Source organism: Bufo gargarizans, chromosome 2 (assembly GCF_014858855.1).
Source record: "Bufo gargarizans isolate SCDJY-AF-19 chromosome 2, ASM1485885v1, whole genome shotgun sequence".
In the NCBI taxonomy this organism is placed as follows: Eukaryota; Metazoa; Chordata; class Amphibia; order Anura; family Bufonidae; genus Bufo; species Bufo gargarizans.
Window position 1 is genome coordinate 353,459,239 of NC_058081.1, and position 20,504 is coordinate 353,479,742.

At 42.8% G+C, this 20,504-nt stretch overlaps 1 protein-coding gene across 1 annotated transcript in view; it reads right to left on the reverse strand.

The window, feature by feature from the left end:
* Nucleotides 1-6,632, reverse strand: part of HTR4 (5-hydroxytryptamine receptor 4) — a 576,608-nt gene extending 569,976 nt beyond the window's left edge. The window contains exon 1 of the mRNA XM_044277452.1: nt 6,414-6,632. The gene's annotated coding sequence lies outside the window, so the exon portion shown is untranslated. The remainder of the gene's footprint in view (nt 1-6,413) is intronic.
* Between the last annotated feature and the right edge of the window lie 13,872 nt (nt 6,633-20,504).

Here is a 20,504-nt window from a genome sequence, read left to right on the forward strand (position 1 = left end):
GCCAAAGTTTGAGGTCTGACCTCTCCCCAAAGGGAGAGGCCAAGGTGTTTTCAGGGAGGGTGAGGAACCAGATGGCCACACACACCCAGACCTAGGGACAAACCAAACATGGAAAGTAAACACATAGTGAACATAAAAAATAAATAAGTGAATGTGTGCCAGTTATGGCCTGGACATTCCACCAGAATTATACAAATTCCTCTTCTTCTGCCAGACCATAAAGGCGGCAAAGATAGAGTTGAGTGCGCTCAAATGTGTGAAAGTAAAGTGCGAGCAAATGTGCCACCACTCATCACCCCTAGCGAGTTCAGGAACCCCAGGGTCACCACGCCTGGGCCACTTCTGCACCTCAGGTGTCCAAACATCCTGGCTCATGACTCCGACCCAGAGGTCATCTACGGGTGGCAATCTATCAATCTACATGATCTAAGCCACAAGAAGAGGAAGCTACCTTAGTCCCATAACCACCTCAGTGAGAACCATCTTAGTGATCATGGAATCTCCCTTGCCAGGTAAGTGACATAGACATAGATGCATAGAGGCACTGGATCTACTGGGTAATTACTGCAGGATTTTTTATTTGAGGTAATCTGTCAGCATTGTCCGGAAACACTTCACCACCATGGGCAGTACTGCATACCTGGTGTTCACTGGTGACTTACTTTCAATGGATCAAAAAACAGATGCTCTGAATGCGGTCCACATATTGTGGATCCTCAAATCACGGACAAAGGCCGTGTGCGTACAGCATTTTTCATTTTCCAAAGGAACTCTGAAAAATGAAAGGTGGAATCTGATTCATTGCTATGGACAACTGTGCCAATCCTGTCCTTTGCACCAGTTTTGATAAATCTGCCCCAGTCTGTAGCTCCAGCATTTAAAGTGAACAGAGCTGAGCTACAATACTACTGTAGATACAACCTGTGGTCAAGTACGGCTCTGTTTGTGGAAAAAAGAAGGCATATTTTTCTAATCATCCACAGCTATTTAACCCCTTCAGCACCCTACGATTTTCAGTTTTCATTTTGTACTCCCTGACTTCCCAGAGCCATAACTTTTTTACTTTTCCATTCACATAGCTGTATAAAGGTTTATGTTTTGCAGGTGAAGTTGTACTAATGGTACCATTTACTATTGCATACAATATAGTGGAAAACAGTTTTGTGGGTTTTCTCTTTACGGCATTCCCTATACGGCAAAAATAACCTGTTACCTTCCTTCTCTAGGTCAGTGCGATTACAAAGAAACATTGGACCCCCCCCATAACTTTTTATAGTTATGTTTACGGAGCAGTGAGAACTCATTATTTGTGGGATGATCTGTAGTTTTTATTAATACAATTTTGTAGCGTGTACAACTTTTTGATCACTTTTTATTCAATTTGTTTGGGAGGTGAAGTGACAAAAAATGGTGAATTGGTCATTACATTTTTTTTCCATTGTGCCATTCACCATATGGCATAAATATTTTTATATTTTAATAGTACGGGCATTTTGGAATGCAGTGATGCCCATGATGTTTAGTTTTATTATTGGTTATGTATTTATTTTCTTTTATTCTAAGGAAAACTTTTTCATTTTTGTTTTACTTTTTTTAAGTCACCCGATGTGACTATAACATGCAATCAATAGATTGCATCTTGTATTCTACTCATATTATTGCATATCTATCCATTATAAAATACTGAATTTGGTATATTCCAATGCAGTGCTGCCACCTACAGGCCTGCAATGGAATATACTAGTAATCGGCTTGTAAGCCTTGTACAGGTTAGGCCTAGTACAGCCATCCTTCCTGGATCTCAGCCAGGGGAATGCGGCCAGGGCTGGGAAGTGTGCATCTCCCGGTTTTAGAGCTCCCAGATTAGGGGTCAATAGTTAAAATGTAAAAGCCATGCTAAAAAGTCTTCATACAGTCCTAGCTTTAATAGGAATCTTCATGTACTTCATTTTAATACCAAAGTATGGAAAGCAGTCCTGGTCAAGTGATAGACACGCAGGTGCGGGGTTCTTTACACGACACAGCTCCGAAAACTGTACTGTGTGCCCATCACATGGCCAGGACAGATTCACAACCCCTTGATGTATAAAATAAAACTTCCCATTGCACTACAGCAAACAGAGATCCTGAAAACTAAGAAATTGATTCTACAAAAGTGTCTTTTGCTAAAACCATAATAGCCCTTTAAGAAGCCGCTTTTGCTGACAAATCTCTTGTCTGTTTTAGGAGCTTCCTCTAAGCAATTACAATTCTGGAGAATCATTTCTAATGACTCTATGTACTGTCGTTCTTCCCTGACTCTTGCTAGAATTTTATGGCTAAAAGTACAGATGGACGGTACCAGTTGAGGGTGTGTCCCTGCACAGTCTGCCACTGGCAGCAATGAATGGACAATGACAGACTGAGCAGGGAGACACCCTCATCTGGTAACACCCATCTGTACCTTTATCCATAAACTTCTAGCAAGAATAGAAGAAGAATGGACATGTCAGGAGTGGTAACAGGTAGGGATTGACCGATTATCGGATTTACGGATATTATCAGCCGATAGTCAGCATTTTAAAGTTATCGGTATCAGCATCTAACCTTGCCAATATGCCGATAACGAATAGCGAACATGGATCGTGCTGCTGTCAGCACGATCCATGATCCCTCAGCAGCAAAGAGGAGAAGGAAGCAGTCTCTCCCTCCCCCCTGTGTCGCTGCTGCCGCTGCCACCAATGAGAGGAGGAGAGGAGGGGAGGGGCTGTGACAACTGCGCCACCAATGAAGTTAACTCAGTTATTAATTCAAATACAGTAGACAGGTGAATCATACATCCGCACCCGACCTCTATGAGAGGTAGCTGCGATCCGCGGCAGTTAACCCCCCTCTACCTGAGGGGTTAACTGCCGCGGATTGCAGCTACCTCTAATAGAGGTCGGGTGCGGCTGTATTTGAATTAATGGGCGAATTATCTTCATTGGTGATGCAATGCTCCCTTCCCCCCAACTAACCCCAGTATTAAAAACATTGGTGGCGCAGTGCGCCCTTTCCCCCCACCCCCTAGTATTAAAAACATTGGAGGCGCAGTGCGCCACCCAAACCCCCACCCGCCCAGTATTAAAAACATTAGTGGCAGTGGCCACAGGGTCCCCTCCCCTCCTCTTCATTGGTAGAATGAGCAGTGTAAGCCTGGGTCTGCGATCGGTTACCATGGCAGCCAGGACGCTACTGAAGCCCTCTATGGTAAGCTCTATTAGGGTGAATAGGACAAGGGATCAAAAGATCCCCGGTTCTTCCCCTAAGGGGGAAATAGTTATTAAATAAAATAAATAAACAAAAAGTAAAAAGAACACCAAAATATTAAGTATAAATAGTTAATCCTATATATACACATATATATATATATATATATATATATATATATATAATGTCATCTCTTCATTTAACAGCAGATTTGTGTAGGATTTTTTTTTTCTATCATTATCGGCTATCAGGCTGAAAGTTCACAGGTTATCGGTATCGGTATCAGCTCTAAAAAAATTAATATTGGTCGATCCCTACTAGTAACAGGTCCTCTTTATCGCCAGGACTCTCAGTCAGCGGCATATTTGATAATACAATATAATATCATACTGAGTGCCAAATATAAATCAGTGATAAAAAAAAAGCAGAACTTTCTTTTATGTTCAGAATCTCTAAGATGACTCACTTCTAACAAATGTAACCATTTCTGAGATCCGGAATCGAAAATATGTCTAGTTATATTATCTTTACACAGGAATCATTATATGCTACTTAAATCGGAATATAACAGGTGAATATACAAAGACAGTGCGTTTTCCAATTATGACGCACCTCCATAAACAGTTATCCCACTGAGTAATTATCTAAATGATGAGTTTCAGGTTCGGTTCCTAAGTAATAAATTAAACCTGACATGAAATGAAACACTAGCATGTGAGATAAAGGGCCCCTCAGACGTGGTGCTCCTGGGGCTCAGAGACGGAGGAAGTATTAGAAATGCCATAAGCCAGTACTCATGTAATGATATATGGGCTTGATGTAAAGTACACTGGGAACGAGCAGGCGACTAGCGTGGATTAGCACTGTGAGCGTTCGCTGCTGTCATACTACTCCTCAAACAGTCATCACTTTAGGGCTCATGCACACAAACGTATTTTCTTTCCGTTTCCATTTGTGTGCATTCGGTTTCCGTATGTCCGTATTTCTATTCCACAAAAAAACAGAACGTGCCATATTATTGACCACATTACGGACAAGGTTAGGACTGTTCTATTAGGGGCCAGCTGTTCTGTTCCGCAAAATACGGAATGCACACGGATGTCACCCGAATTTTTAGCGGATCCCTTTTTTGAGGACCGCAAAACACATATGGTCGTGGGCATGGGCCCTAAGGGCGCTTTCACACATAGATTTTTAGCTGTGGTTTTCTGCATTATAAAGGGGTTTTCCCATCTGGTCATTGATGGCACATTGCTAGGACATACCATCATTGTCAGAGGTGGGACAGGCACTAATCAGAAGAACGAGACCCCCGAAGTGAAGGAGAGTGCGCCAAGCATTCACAACATGCTCTGCATTTATTGCTACATGATATCTGAAATTAGCCTCCAGAGGTCCCATAGTGGTAAACGGAGAGTGCACCAAGCAAGCGAGGCCACCTCTCCATTCGCCGCTATAGGAAATAGCCGAGCAAGCGCTCGCTCTGTTATTACTGGATCTACCATAGCTGTGAACGGAGGGGGGCTGCGCAGGTGTAGCTGCTCTCTGTTCTCTTCGTGGGTCCAATTCTGCAGACAGGAGCGAGTCCTATAGGACCTGCACCAATCTGTCACTGATGGCATACCTTAGCAATACACCATCAATGTACCAGCCGGGAATACCCCTCCAGATGTTAGCTGAGGTCTATGGGAAATAGAGAACGCAGGGCGCACAGGAATGGGGGTTGTTTATTAGGCGACATGGTTTGGCTTTTTTGCTTCTTTTAAAAAACGCAGTATCCTGTACTTCTAGGCGTTACGACATCTTCTTTATAGGGAAGAACACGCTAGTGGTAAGACACACTGCCACTAAACTGCTGAGAAAACATCAATGTGCCCTAAGGCTACCTTCACACTAGCGTTAATATTTTCCGGTATTGAGATCCGTCATAGGGGCTCAATATCGGAAAAAAAACGCTTACGTTTTGTCCCCATTCATTGTCAATGGGGACAAAATGTAACTGAACAGAACAGAATGCTCCAAAATGCATTCTGTTCTCATACAGGAGAACAAACCGCAGCGTGCGGTTTGCTTTCCGTCCTGAGATGTGGAGCAAGACGGATCTGGCATGACCCACAATGCAAGTCAATGGGGACGGATCCGTTTTATCTGACACAATCTGACAATAGAAAACGGATCTGTTCTCCATTGACTTTCAGTGGAGTTCATGATGGATTTGTCTTGGCTATGTTAAAGATCATACAACCGGATCCTTTCATAACGGATGCAGACGGTTGTATTATCAGTAATGGAAGCATTTTTGCTGAATCCTGCCGGATCCAGCAAAAACGCTAGTGTGAAAGTAGCCTAAAAAACGCATGCTGTTATTACATCACCAAAACAAAATAAAAAATATAAAATACCAGTAAAAAGTTATGTGTGGGGAGCTTTATAGATATATTACATGTGGTCTAAGGATGCACCTCTCTGCTAGCAACAAGTAGTGCTGGAGATAGAGATAGAGCTAGAGATAGATAGATAGATAGATAGATAGATAGATAGATAGATAGATAGATAGATAGATAGATAGATAGGATATAGATAGATAGGAGATAGATAGATAGATAGATAGATAGATAGATAGATAGATACTAAGATAGATAGGTAGATAGATAATAGATGATAGAAGATAGATAGATAGATAGATAGATAGATAGATAGATAGATAGATAGATAGATAGATAGATAGATAGATAGAAGATAGATAGATCACACTACAAACACCAAAAAAGATATCCCGTGCACTTACAGACTGGGTGACACGTGCGGTTCTAGAACCCTTAGGAATGCCTTCACACCTTGCAGATTTTGTTGCAGAAATTTCTGCGACAGAAAATCTGTTCCCTTCATCTGAATGGGGCTGTTTCGGCAGCAAGCACATGGATTGCTGCATACCTCACTCAGACGAATGGAGGGCATTTTTAGTGTGTGAAGACCCTTAGCACAGGAGTTTACACAGCGGAGAAGACTCCTTATCCACACAGCAGACGCCAGCATACCGCCCTAGACAGGTGGCCATTCCTCACTGTCATGTCTTGGCGCGCTGATGTCCCTCTGAGAAGTGCACTTACAGAAGAGTGCCTGGCACAGCCCTGAACCCCGCATCAGCAGTGACCAGCACAGGACATGGACGCAGCAGGTCTTACCATTGCAGTGCGGGTGCAGAAAAGAGTCCCAAATGCATGTTACCACAGGCTCACAGCAGTCCTCATCCTTCCGTGGACCCAGGAGAAGACACCAGTGTGACTGTACATAATGTCCGCTCACTTTCCTCCCTGGTCTTCCCTCATTCCATGAGCTCTCCGTCCACATTAACCCCCTCAGGAAGTTTCCAGCGCACAGTACCTGGAGCTGTGCAGACTGGAGCGCCGGCAGCTGACTGCCTCCACTGCCGCCTTGTATACACATTCAGTCAGAGCGTCAGCCAATCAGAGCGCGGGAATGCAGGAGCGGCTGCTGAGCCCCGGTCAGGAGCATCGTTCTCCTCAGCGCCCTCCGCCTGACTGGACGCGAGTTACTAACCCCTACTAACCTAACTCTCATGAATGAGGGTTTACACACAGTAGTAACACCTCAGTGGCCCCTAGGAACCACTAGTCATATGCGGTATTTACAGTACCTGTCATAGCTGTAAGCCTTTCTTAGGGTGAGGTCACTTGGTCAGGTTTCCTGAAGCAGTTTTCATAGAGCCTCATAAAAGGAGAGAAAGTAAAAAATACTTTTTTTTTAATTCACTTCTGATTTTGCCTTCCAAAACTGCATCAGAAACCTGACTTTGTGGCTGTACCCTTACCGAAAATAGACAGAGTACAGACAGAGCTTTTATTTCATTTGTTAGAAACATGGACTGGAAAACCTATCCTGAGCAAGGCTTTGTCAGGGGGCAGAAATTTGGGCAGAAAGAAACGCTCTGCATGCGCTGCAGAACCCGCTGTACCTCACCACAGGACGGAAGCAGCGCTGCAGTAACCAGCCCTGGCCTGTACACCAGGGGGCGTAACTACCATAGCGGAAGACCAGGCGACTGCTATGGGGGCCAGAGCAAGAGGGGGCCCAGTCTTAGTTGGGATCATCTCCTCTTCTACTGAGGGTCAGGACTCTACCCTCTAAAGCAGGCATACCCAACCTGCGGCCCTCCAGCTGTTGTAAAACTTCAACTCCCACAATGCCCTGCCGTAGGCTGATACCTGTAGGCTGTTTGGGCCTGCTGGGAGTTGTAGTTTTGCAACAGCTGGAGGGCCGCAGTTTGAGGATGCCTGAGGCAGTGGAAAAAATGTCCCAAGGGCCACTGAAAGGGTTTAGGCGGAAACCCTTCTGTCCTGTGTGGGGGGCCTGGTGTTATCCTTGCTGTCGGGCCCTTACTTCTCTATATACGCCACTACTGTACCAATGGATGGGGGTGACAGGTGGCTGTGCCAGGAGTCGGACCCCGCCGATCTTATATTGATGACCTGGTTAAGCTTCCAGCAGAGGCAACAGCGCCCACAGACTTCAGTTCTGAAATAATCAGCTTACCACGTAGCTGCCTTCTACTATGTGCTGGTGAATAAGACGATTTATTACAACTGAAGTCTGTGTGCTGTTGCCCCTGCTGGAAATGTGGATAGGTTTGCTGAGAAATGATCCACCCCTATCCGTAAGGGCTCATGGACACAAGCGTATTTTTTGTTCACATCCGATCTGCACAAATAAGTGGTCCGCAGCACGGGCACTGAGCCATTATGCTCGTGTGCATGAGCCCTTATGTCTGTGGAGGCTCCAATCCTGGTCTGGGCTCATAATCACTGATGGAAATCACTGACTGTGAATAAGGCTTTATTCTGAATATTCGCGTACCAGGCCCTAAGGTATGATGGGACAGCAGTCACATGACAAACCAGAAAGTAGGATTCAAGCATGGGGGGGATAAGAGAAGACTGAAAGTGAGGTAACTTTGAACAAAAAATGGAAAAATAGAAAATCCAAGGAGGATTGGGAGCTAGAGTACTTGATAAAAATAACATTTACAGTAAAAAGCAGTTTATGTCACAACCGCTTTAATTCCTTGAGTCCCAGAGCCGTAGATATACAGGAAAAGGAGGGGATTTAAATTTAGCACCTGCTCGCAAGCACAGTGGGTGCCTTTGCCACCTGGTCTTTGCTGTTTCAAACATCAGAGGCCCGGGGCTAATGTCTATGATTGGCAATAACGCAGAACGCAGCCGTTTAACCTTTTAGATGTTGTGGTCAAATGTGACCATGGCATCTAAATGCTTAAAACCTGGTAGTGCGTGTTTCCTCGCCAGAAATGGCTCCCCCATGCAGCGATCATGGAAGCTATTCCATTATTTTGATTTGCTGGGTCTCTATCACAGCTGTAGTTCCTATGGAGGGCTGCAGGTGGCGAGGCTCCATAGGATAACAGCAAACCAAGCTTACAATGTAATGCTATTCAACTACAATGTAAGCCAAAAGCATACGTCTGATGCAGTGCATCTTATAAAGAGACTACTAGTGAGCGCTTCCATAATGAAAGCACTCACTAGTATGCAGTAGGGGGGGAAAGAATGTACAAAGTGCACTCTGACCTGATGCTGCAGGAAGTCAGGTGAGTGCAGCGCGGGCCCTAAGAAGAGAAGAGAGCCAGGTCCGGGAGAATGGCGGCAGGAGAGGTAAGTTAATTTATATATTTTACAGTCTGATATGGGGGATTGAGAGGTCTAATGGGCCTAAAGGTCTGACTGGGGGTCTGGAGAGGTCTAATGTGGGTATGATTGCGGGTCTAAAGGTCTAATGGGGGGGAATGATTGGGCGTATGGAGGTCTAATGGGGATCTGATTGGGGTCTGGTGGTCTAATGGGGCCTAAAGGTCTGACTGGGGGTCTGGAGAGGTCTAATGTGGGTCTGATCGGGGGTCTGGAGGTCTAATGGGGGGTATAATGGGGATCTGATTGGGGTCTGGAGGTCTAATGGGGATCTAATTGGGAGTCTGGAGGTCTAATGGGGATCTAATTGGGAGTCTGGAGGTCTAATAGGGGTCTGATTTGGGATCTGGAGGTCTGATTGGGCGTATGGAGGTCTAATGGGGATCTGATTGGGGTCTGGTGGTCTAATGGGGCCTAAAGGTCTGACTGGGGGTCTGGAGAGGTCTAATGTGGGTCTGATCGGGGGTCTGGAGGTCTAATGGGGATCTGATTGGGGTCTGGAGGTCTAATGGGGATCTAATTGGGAGTCTGGAGGTCTAATGGGGATCTAATTGGGAGTCTGGAGGTCTAATAGGGGTCTGATTTGGGATCTGGAGGTCTGATTGGGGGTCTGGAGGTCTAATGGGGGTCTGATTGGGGTCTGTAGGTCTAATGGGGGTCTGCTTGGGGGTCTGGAGGTCTAATGGGGGTCTAGAGGCCTAATAGGGGTCAGATATGGGGGTTTGAACGTCTAGTGGGGGTCTGGAGGTTTGATGGGGGCTCTGGTCTGAGGTCTAATGGGGGTCTGGAGGTCTGGTCTGAGGCCTGATATGGGGGTATGGAGGTCTGAACTCTTGTACCAGGGCCCATTAGCCTTTAGCTATGCCCCTGAATAATGATGTTATTAAAGTAGCAGTTCTGCATTGACTAGACACACCTGCACACATTGTAACACCACCACCACCAAAGGCAAACAGTGGTTGATGCACAGAGCTCTCCTTGACGTCTCCAACATTGTTGGCGGCCATCATTTCTGCTCAGTGTGAATCGACTTCCATCAGTGAACAGCACTGAGGCCCACTAATCCCTCATCCAGCATAGATGCTCCCTGGCCCATGCAAGATTAAGCCTGCTACCCTTGGAGGTCATCTAGCGTGCATTGGAGATATAAACAATTTTGAATGGTCTGACGTGACACTTGGGTACCTCTCACCTCCCTTAAATGTGCCTGGATTTGTATGGCATTCATCATCCGCTTCCGCATAGCAATAAATCAGAACTCAGCTTTCATTTTTTTAGTTTGATAAAAGTGGGAAGGTTATCTACTAAGCAGATCGATTAAGAATCTGCATTGGCGACAAGTACCCAAGAATAAAACCACAAACTAAATATTGTATTCAGAGTCTGGATAGTATTATAATAATCTACAGTGGGATGCGAAAGTTTGGGCAACCTTGCTAATCGTCATGATTTTCCTGTATAAATCGTTGGTTGTTACGATAAAAAATGTCAGTTAAATATATCATATAGGAGACACACACAGTGATATTTGAGAAGTGAAATGAAGTTTATTGGATTTACAGAAAGCGTGCTATAATTGTTTAAACAAAATTAGGCAGGTGCATAAATTTGGGCACTGTTGTCATTTTATTGATTCCAAAACCTTTAGAACTAATTATTGGAACTCAAATTGGCTTGGTAAGCTCAGTGACCCCTGACCTACATACACAGGTGAGTCCAATTATGAGAAAGAGTATTTAAGGGGGTCACTTGTAAGTTTCCCTCCTCTTTTAATTTTCTCTGAAGAGTAGCAACATGGGGGTTTCAAAATAACTCTCAAATGACCTGAAGACAAAGCTTGTTCACCATCATGGTTTAGGGGATGGATACAGAAAGCTGTCTCAGAGATTTCAGCTGTCTGTTTCCACAGTTAGGAACATATTGAGGAAATGGAAGACCACAGGCTCAGTTCAAGTTAAGGCTCGAAGTGGCAGACCAAGAAAAATCTTGAATAGACAGAAGCGACGAATGGGGAGAACAGTCAGAGTCAACCCACAGACCAGCACCAAAGACCTACAACATCATCTTGCTGCAGATGGAGTCACTGTGCATCGTTCAACCATTTGGCGCACTTTACACAAGGAGATGCTGTATGCGAGAGTGATGCAGATGAAGACTATTCTCCGCCCACAGCACAAAAAGTGCCGCTTGAGGTGGGCTAAAGCACATTTGGACAAGCCAGCTTCATTTTGGAATAAGGTGCTGTGGACTGATGAATCTAAAATTTAGTTATTTGGTCATAACAAGGGGCGTTATGCATGGAGGAAAAAGAAAACAGCATTCCAAGAAAATCACCTGCTACCTACAGTAAAATATGGTGGTGGTTCCATCATGCTGTGGGACTGTGTGGCCAGTGCAGGGACTGGGAATATTGTCAAAGTTGAGGGACGCATGGATTCCACTCAGTATCAGCAGATTCTGGAGACCAATGTCCAGGAATCAGTGACAAAGCTGAAGCTGCGCCGGGGCTGGATCTTTCAACAAGACAACGCCCCTAAACACTGCTCAAAATCCACTATGGCATTTATGCAGAGGAACAAGTACAACGTTCTGGAATGGCCATTTCAGTCCTCAGGCCTGAATATAATTGAAAATCTGTGGTATAATTGAAAACCTGAATGAACTAAAGATTTTTTGTAAAGAAGAATGGTCCAAAATGCCTTCAACCAGAATCCAGACTCTCATTGGAACCTACAGGAAGCGTTTAGAGGCTGTAATTTCTGCAAAAGGAGGATCTATTAAATATTGATTTCATTTCTTTTTTGTGGTGCCCAAATTTATGCACCTGCCTAATTTTGTTTAAGCAATTATAGCACACTTTCTGTAAATCCAATAAACTTCATTTCACTTCTCAAATATCACTGTGTGTGTCTCCTATATGATATATTTAACTGACATTTTTTATCATAACAACCAACGATTTATACAGGAAAATCATGACGACTTACAAGGTTGCCCAAACTTTTGCATCCCACTGTATTTACTTGCTTTTTCATCTTGTCATACTATCACTGGAGGGGGGCTACTTTTTCATGGGCCACCCTGTATTTTAAGCACTCTGTCATAGACTGTATATTGAGAGAGCAGTGGGGCCCCTAGCGACTGTTACTAGGTTGACTGGCACCACCCCTTCCTCTGCAGGAAATAAGGTCTGTCTGATGTAGTCAGTATATGGTTGAGTCTAAAATGGAGTGGGTAAAAGGGGGTCCTCCCCCTGGAGTCAGTAAATGGAGCAGATGAAAGAAGGTCCTTCCCTTTTCTCTCCTTGTGCCCTAACCCTCATACTAAACCCTACCCTAATACTTCTACAGTCAGTATACTATGAGCTGCGGATGTGTAAACAACGAAGGAGCATTGTTGGGCTAAAGGGACAACATAAGTGCCAACCCTCCAAGTAAAGTTACTGTATTCTATAGAGAGTGTAACAGTTCTACATGTGGGAATGCAAAGGATTCTGTCAGAGAAGGTGAATGTCTACACTTTAGCTACAGACTTCCCTGCATGTGGTGGGATGTAACAAGCTCCCCACCATACTAAAAGAACACCATGAGCACCTATTTAGAGACTCTGCTATAATGTGGAGATACCAATTAAAGGCTCATGCACATGTGCTGTGCCCATATTGTGGCCTGCAAACATCCATTCACTTGATACAGAGATACGGAGCAGAGGCATGGAGTGGTAGGCCACAGAAGCACTACGGAGTGCTTCCGTGGCATTTTAGTCCGTGCCTCCGCACCACAAAAAAAAGAACATGATATTATTTTTGCATTGCAGACAGATTGCGGACCCATTCAAGTTGCATAGGTCTGCATCCGTACCCAAAATATTATGTTTCGCAGCGATGTGCGATGCGGGCACATATGAACATTGGACCAAGACATATGCGTTCAGCTGCCAAGTGCACATGTAACAGGTCAGCAGTTTCATAGGTACAAAACTGCTGATATGCCTTCTAACACACTACCTCCTATACATAGTCTTAAGAAACTGCACATGGTAACTTTAAAGACCGTGCTTCACATATTCACTGCCTGTGGGAACCACCTGCAAAACTGCTTCATTAAAGTATAGTGCACTTGTTGGGGTAAAAATCTGCCTTCTTATTGTACCACTACTATGCTTGCATCTGTAACACCCCAGAGTTGTGTTACTACACGCCTCTACCCCGCTACCCCGCTACATCTTTTAAGAGCCTTCATATTGTCATCTGATGTAATTTATATTATGTCTTCAGAAATGTGCATATAAAACCATGTTAAATGCCATTGTTCTGTAATTTTCCAGGTTCTCCAGCAGGTGGCAGCAACTTCATTGGCAAGGTACTAGTCCCAGTTTAGTGTATCTAGGCTGGAATGGATTATTCTAGCTTAGCTTCCCCTCTGTGAGTGAAGTGGGCTGTTCCCACATCCTGCAGCATGGGTGGAGAAGGAAGCTAGGGGTAGGGTGTGTGTATAAGAAGTTCCCCTGCATAGGGAATACAGCAAAGATCTTGTCTCGGCTGAGACTTGATCATATACCCAGTCTGAGCACCTTCAGCCTCAGCTGGATGAAGAAAACTGCAGACAACCTCCAGAGTTCCAGGAAAAAAGCATCCCCTGATTATCTATCTGTGAGTTAAGTCCAGAGACCTAGGAGAAGCCATTCCTCCTCAGCTAGTCTGTCCCCATAAAGCAGAAGTTATAGAAAAGTGCAGAAGATTAATTCCTGCCACAATTACAGAGCTACCAAGCAGACGACTTATCCTGCAAGCTCCCCACATTTAAAGCAGAAGTATTTATTCCTGCCTATCATTGCCAAAACCTGCTGGGACCAGAGACCAAAAGCTGTATACTGCTTGGACACAAGTTATCTTCAGTAAAGAAACGTTTGAACTTCATCTAAAGGTCTGGACATCAATTATTCTGCTGCAAAATTCCTCTATTACTCCTACTATCACTACACTCAAATTTATTGCAAGTGAGCCAGGAGTCCAGCCATACCTAGGTAGAAGACACCGTTGACACATTTATCACTATCCTACAGAGACATTATAGGCCATTACACGACTCTGGCATTCCTAGTCTGGGACGTGCGTTATAACATTTTGGAAGGGCCTTGGGATACTACCCCGTGCACACTGCAATTGGCGCCACGAACAAATACAGAACTTTAAGCACCCGTATCCTGGCCATTGCACATCACTAATACAATGCATTACCAGCCCATCTGTGAGACCCATACCTTGCACCCACAAAACCACTTTCACCTAGGACACCTCCACTACTACCAGACAGAGAGCCCCAAAGTCTGAGTGTGCCCTGTGGGAAGAACGGGTTTATCCTCTATTACTGCACAGCCCAGGCAGCACCAGAGTGAAAGCTGGCACCGTGAGTACAACTACCATTCTCTTGACGTTTGTAATTATTAAAGTTTTCCCATGTTAAATGGGTTCATAATGATTACATTAGAGTAGTTACCTGAGTTGAATAAAGGCTCAGGTAGCAGCAGTAAATGGTCCAAAATAACAAAAGAAGTTATACTCACCGTCACCACTTCCTTCCTGCTCCCCCTCCCCTGATTCTATTTGTTTTCTTGGCTGCTTCAGCCATTTTTTGTGCATACAGGTCACCACTGCAGCCAGTCACTGGCCTCGGCAGTGATGTCCTCTACACTTGAGAGCCTAGTGATTGGCAGCAGATTAATCTGTGTCCAGAGAATGTCACTGCTGCAGCCATGAAGCAACATAAGAGATATGTGATAACTATCGTTTCAATTGCTATTTTAGACTATTTACAGCTGTTGCCTAAGATTTAACTCGGACAAGCCCTTTAACCAGTTTAAGACCAGGAAATATATTACTAGGCCAGGCACATTTTTTATTTTTTGTTTAGTACATGCATTTTTGAAAGCCACAACTTTTTCTTTTCATTTGTTTATGCAAATAATTTTTTCACCTTTTCAGTGATAAATGGGGGTTTGCTTTTATGTATTTTTTTTTTGTTTTAACTTTTTATACCTAGGAAAATTGAAGAAAGGGAAAAATATGTATGGTTTATGCTAATTGGGGGGAGGGAATATTTAAATTACTGTGAAGCACAAGTGATTGCATAAACCAGTTATGGGTAAACCTATTTAACCCCTTAAGTATTTGGTCCTTTTTTGGTTTTGCATTTTTGTTTTTAACTCCCCATGTTCCAATAGCCCTAATTTTTTAAATTTTCCGTTCATATAGCCATATGAGGGTGTATTTTTGGCGTGATAAGTTGCATTTTTCAAGGGCACTATTTAATTTGCAATGTCTGTTATTGGAAACCGGGAAAAAATTATTTGTGAGATTAAATTGAAATAAAAAACACAGTTCCACCAAGGTTTTGGGGGTTTTAACATCACGGCGTTCACTGTATACATTTGTATTGAGCCGCAGAATAAGGACATCAAATGACATGATGTTCTTATTCTGAGGTTCAATACACATCCAGCCATAGCAAAATTGTATAGGTTATAGCAACCTTTGAAAAAAAATCTAAATTTTCTTTGTATTGCCATTTTCTGACAGCCATAACTTTTTTTTTCTGTGCACAAAGCTGTATTAGGGCTTGTTTTTTATTTTTTTGCTGGACGAACTGCAGTTTATATTGGTACCATTTTTGTTATTGTACTGTTATTAATTTTTTGGGGGGTAAGGTGACAGGAATTTTCACATATATTTGTAATAGTTCAGACACTCTTGGACATGGCAATACCAGTTTTTTTTTATTGCTGGACGAACTGCAGTTTATATTGGTACCATTTTTGTTATTGTACTGTTTTGTACTGTTATTTATTTTTTGGGGGGTAAGGTGACAGGAATTTTCACATATATTTGTAATAGTTCAGACATTCTTGGACATGGCAATACCTGTTTTTTTTATTTTTATTATTAATATATTTTTATATGTAAAATAGGGAAAGAGGGCTGATTCAAACTTAAACTTTTTAAACTTTTTTTAGCCTTTTATTTGATAACTATTAGCCCCCTTAGGGGCTAGAAGCTGGGATTTTTTTTATCCCTTGTCTTATTCACTCTAATAGAGATCTATTAGGGTAAATAGGATTTTACCATACTTATAGGTGAAACTCGAAAAATTAGAATATCGTGCAAAAGTCCATTTATTTCAGTAATGCAAATTAAAAGGAATTGCATTAATGCAGCTTAAAATTAGAATTTTGTCAAAGGTTCAATATTCTAGGCTCAAAGTGTCACACTCTAGTCAGCTAATAATCCATACCCCCTGAGCAAAGGGTACCTGAGATTGTGACTTTGGGTTTTCATAAGCTGTAAGCCATAATCATCCAAATGATAACAAATAAAGGCTTGAAATATCTCGCTTTGCGTGTAATGAGTCTATCTCATATATTAGTTTCACCTTATAAGTTGCATTACTGAAATAAATTAACTGTGCACGATATTCTCATTTTCTGAGTTTCACCTATACTATAGCAGGCCTGGATGGCTTCAGCAGCGTTCAGGCTGCCATGGTAACCGATCGGAGCCCCACAATTTCACTACAGGGGCTCAGATCGGAAGGCAGAGGAAGCTGCATCCATCTGCCTTGCCTCACAGGTGCCGCGTTCAGTGTTGATCTGCACTTGAGGGGTTAAATGATGGGGTTCGGAAGGATTGCTATTCCCCATCATTGTGGGATGATACAGCTGGCACGCAATGCATATGGAGCGTTCTCACTGCAGCAGCCCGCTCCATACATTACCTCGAACTCTGTGATATACAGGTACGTCACGGTGGTTGAAGGGGGTTAACTATAATGAAGGCTGATCTTAAAGGGACACTTCTATCTTTTCATTTCAGTCAACATAAATTATAAAAACTAAATAGATAGGTAATCAATTGTCGATTTATTGCTGCTGTGAGGGGAGGGTGTTATCTGAAAGGTAATCCTCATGATAATTGTAGCTGTGAGATAACAGTATAACAGCTCTATTGTTCGCTTAATAGGCATACATAAAGATGTTCACAGAACAGCATTGGACTGATTAGTGTAATGTGTGATCTTTTTATTGAGTTACTAAAGAGAGGCACTCTCTGTTTGCAGTGATGGTCTGACTGAAAGTATACAACTTAATCACCCATGAGGACTATATCCATCTTGGGTGGGCAGGGCATGTATGGAGTGGACTCACGGGGTGATCCAGCACCATATGCAGCGGCTCCCTCTCTCCGTAGATCTGAACCCCCACGAAATAATGATGCTCTGATTGGTTGTTTTGACACAATGGGGCCTTGTGGGCTCCCAGGATTGCCATAGCAAGCTGCCTAAAAAACAGTGCCTGGCTTTGTGAATGACTATGTGAATGAAACATTTTATAAGTTCCAGCTCTTGAAAGATGAGGAAAAAAAAGAAAAAGAAAAAAAAGCCCAACATTTTCTGGGTTTTTAAGGGTTAAGTGAGGTTATTTTCCATTCCAAAAGTCCAACCAAACAGAAATTAAAGAGCCAGGGCAGGAAGTAGAATACATGAAGTGACTTTAGCTTTATAAGATGCACCTGATGATAATATTCACCTCAGGTTTTAGAGGAGGAAATTAAGACAACAAATATTTTTCATCAGACCATATATCGGAGACCTATATCAGAACTCAAATCAGACCCCCATTTCGGATCATCAGATCAGACCCCCATATCAGATCTTCACATCAGAACCCCATATCAGATCCTTATATCACATCCTCAAATCAGACCCCCATATCACATCCTCAGATCACACCTCCATATCACATCCTCAGATCAGTCCCCATATCACATCCTTAGATCAAACCCCCATATCAGATCCTCACATTAGACCCCACTATCAGATCCTGACATCAAACCCCCCTATCAGACACTTGCATCAGTCCCCCAAATCAGACACTTACATCAGATTTCACTGGGATAATGTTAAGTTGTCATGTGACATTCCAAAACCCCCTAATGCACCCCTAGAGCAGAAACTCCCAAAAAGTTACCCCGTTTTGGGAAACTCTTTTATTGGTACTATTTTGAGGTACATATAATTTTTGATGATTTTTGCTCTATATTACACTTTTTGTAAGGCAAGGTAACAAAAAAATGTCTGTTCAGGCACAGTTTTTATTTTTTTATGGCATTCAGTTGACAGGTTAGATCATGTGCTATTTTTATAGAGCAAGTTGTTGCGGTGATATCAAATATGTTTATGTGAAAAAAAAATCATGTTTTTGTGTCTCCGTTTTCTGAAAGCCATATTTCTTTATTTTTCTGCAGAAAAAGTTGACATTTTTATTGGTACCATTTTTGGGTACATATGATTTTTTGATCAGTCAATATTATATATTTTTGCGCAAGGTGACCAAAATATGGTTGTTTTGGCAGAGTTTTTATTCATTTATTTTTTTACAGCATTTACCTTAGGGCTTATTTAGATGACCGTTTGTGTTTTGCAGTCCATTTTCTACGGATCCGTTGTTACCTATTCCATTCCATATTATTTCCATTTTTGTTCCACATCTGTTTTTTGTACAATGATGTCCGTATGTGTTCCGTATTGTGAAAACGGAAATAGACACAATTAAAAGACACTTCAGCTTTTTCACCCCCCCCCCCCCAATATAAGCTGATTATGTGATTGCCTAGGTGCCATTTTTTCAGCTTGCTGCAGCATTGGAGCTCATTGAGAATCCTGTGCTTGGCTGGCATTGGTTTCTAGGTACTTCTATCTGTTGTATCATGGCTGACGGCTCTGTGGAGGACGCTCTCTTGTGCTGGATGGTTTCTTGGCAAAACGGACAGCAGTTAACTATGCTGAACGTTGAAACGAGGAGGAGGAGACATTGGGTTCACCCAATTGTTTCTTAGCGGTGCAGTAAGGGCCACTTCCACACACTGTACATGGATCTGCGACAGCATCCTGAGAAATGTCATTGGTATTGTCGTATGTCCATGGCCATTTTTGCCATTTTTTAGCGTCTCTGCGTCCTGCCCTCACATACCAGAATACCAATATGAGGTGTTGCATTTCTCCGGAGGAACGGCTCATGGTGACGTTGAGGTAATAACGGCTTCTAGCCAACCAACTTGCCCTCCTAGTGCCCAGAAGGCTGCCATGATCTGTGGGAAAACCGCCTCCATTTGTAATTACGGATGATCAAGGGTTTGCTTTGGCACCACATGTCATGCGCCCCTTCTCCAGATGCTACCTGGATGACAGCAGATGTATATTCAAATATCGGCTGTCACGAGCCCGTTGGTATGTTGAGTGTGCATTTGGAATACTTACCAACACGTGGAGACTCGAATATTCCTGTCATCCTTACAGATGGCACCTGACAACGCCACCCTGGTTATTCAAGCATGTGTAGTCCTGCATAACTTTGTCAGGATTCATGATGCTTCCACAGATGCTGGTCTTGAGCAAACTGGAACATCTTCTTCATCAGGAGGATTGGACCAGTCCCGCAACGGACGACCTGGAACTGCAGGACTTGCTGTTCGGGAGATCTTTACAGAGTATTTTACTAGCCCTGAGGGAGCATTTCCATGGCAGATGGATGCCGTTTGTGGCAGACATTAATGTATTCTGGACTCTGGGTTGATTAGTTTGTTTCATTTTCAAGGTAGATTACCTGTATTTAATTTTCATGTTGATAGTGTAGGGACTCGCAAGCAGATGAGGACCCTTGACTTGAGCTTGCGGGCTGGGATATAATGTAGGCAAAAATCAAAGTTATGTTTATCTATTTTAGCTTATGTGCATGTTAAATATATGTGACTTTTTTACGCTAATCCATTTTTTGATATTTGAATACAAATACCTTCTATTTCTCATTATGTTTTTCAAAAAAAGGTTTTTAAGTTAAGTTACAAATGCCAACATGAGAAAACATATGTGTAATGTTTGGCATTTTTCCATTATTACAGGAAATTATCCATCTTGTGGAATGGCCTTTGCAAACAAAACTCTAAATGGCGCTCTCCATGGTACCTGGAAAGGAACTTCTGACACTGCAAATACCAACAGGAACTTTCTTGCAGCAAATAATGAGCTGGCAAAGTATTAACAGTTTAAGTCGATTGACAGCAGAATCTCCAGGTCCTATTTCACCTGGTGATTCTGCTGTCAAATGTCAGGAATGAAGTGATATTTCCTGCCAATCCCCTGCTCTCAAACATAGGAGAACACTCCTTATATAGGCAGTCACAATTTCCTTCTCATTTCATATACCAGCTTGGTATTTATTGCTGAAATAATACACTGGAATACCTGCTTTTCCTAACAAATCATATTTCAAATATATAAAATAGCATCAAATAAAGACCAATTGTACTGTTTGTGTTTTTTTTTTAATAAAACAATAAATAATGTTAACTGGCTTAAAAGTCAGCCATGAAATATACATTAACATAAAAATATGAATACTGAAAGGACCAGCTGTTTTTTTTTTTGTTGGCCTCCCATAGCCCCATGTTGGGGATAATTCATGGGGGAGCTGGGTATCCCTGCCTAATATAGAATTGCTGGT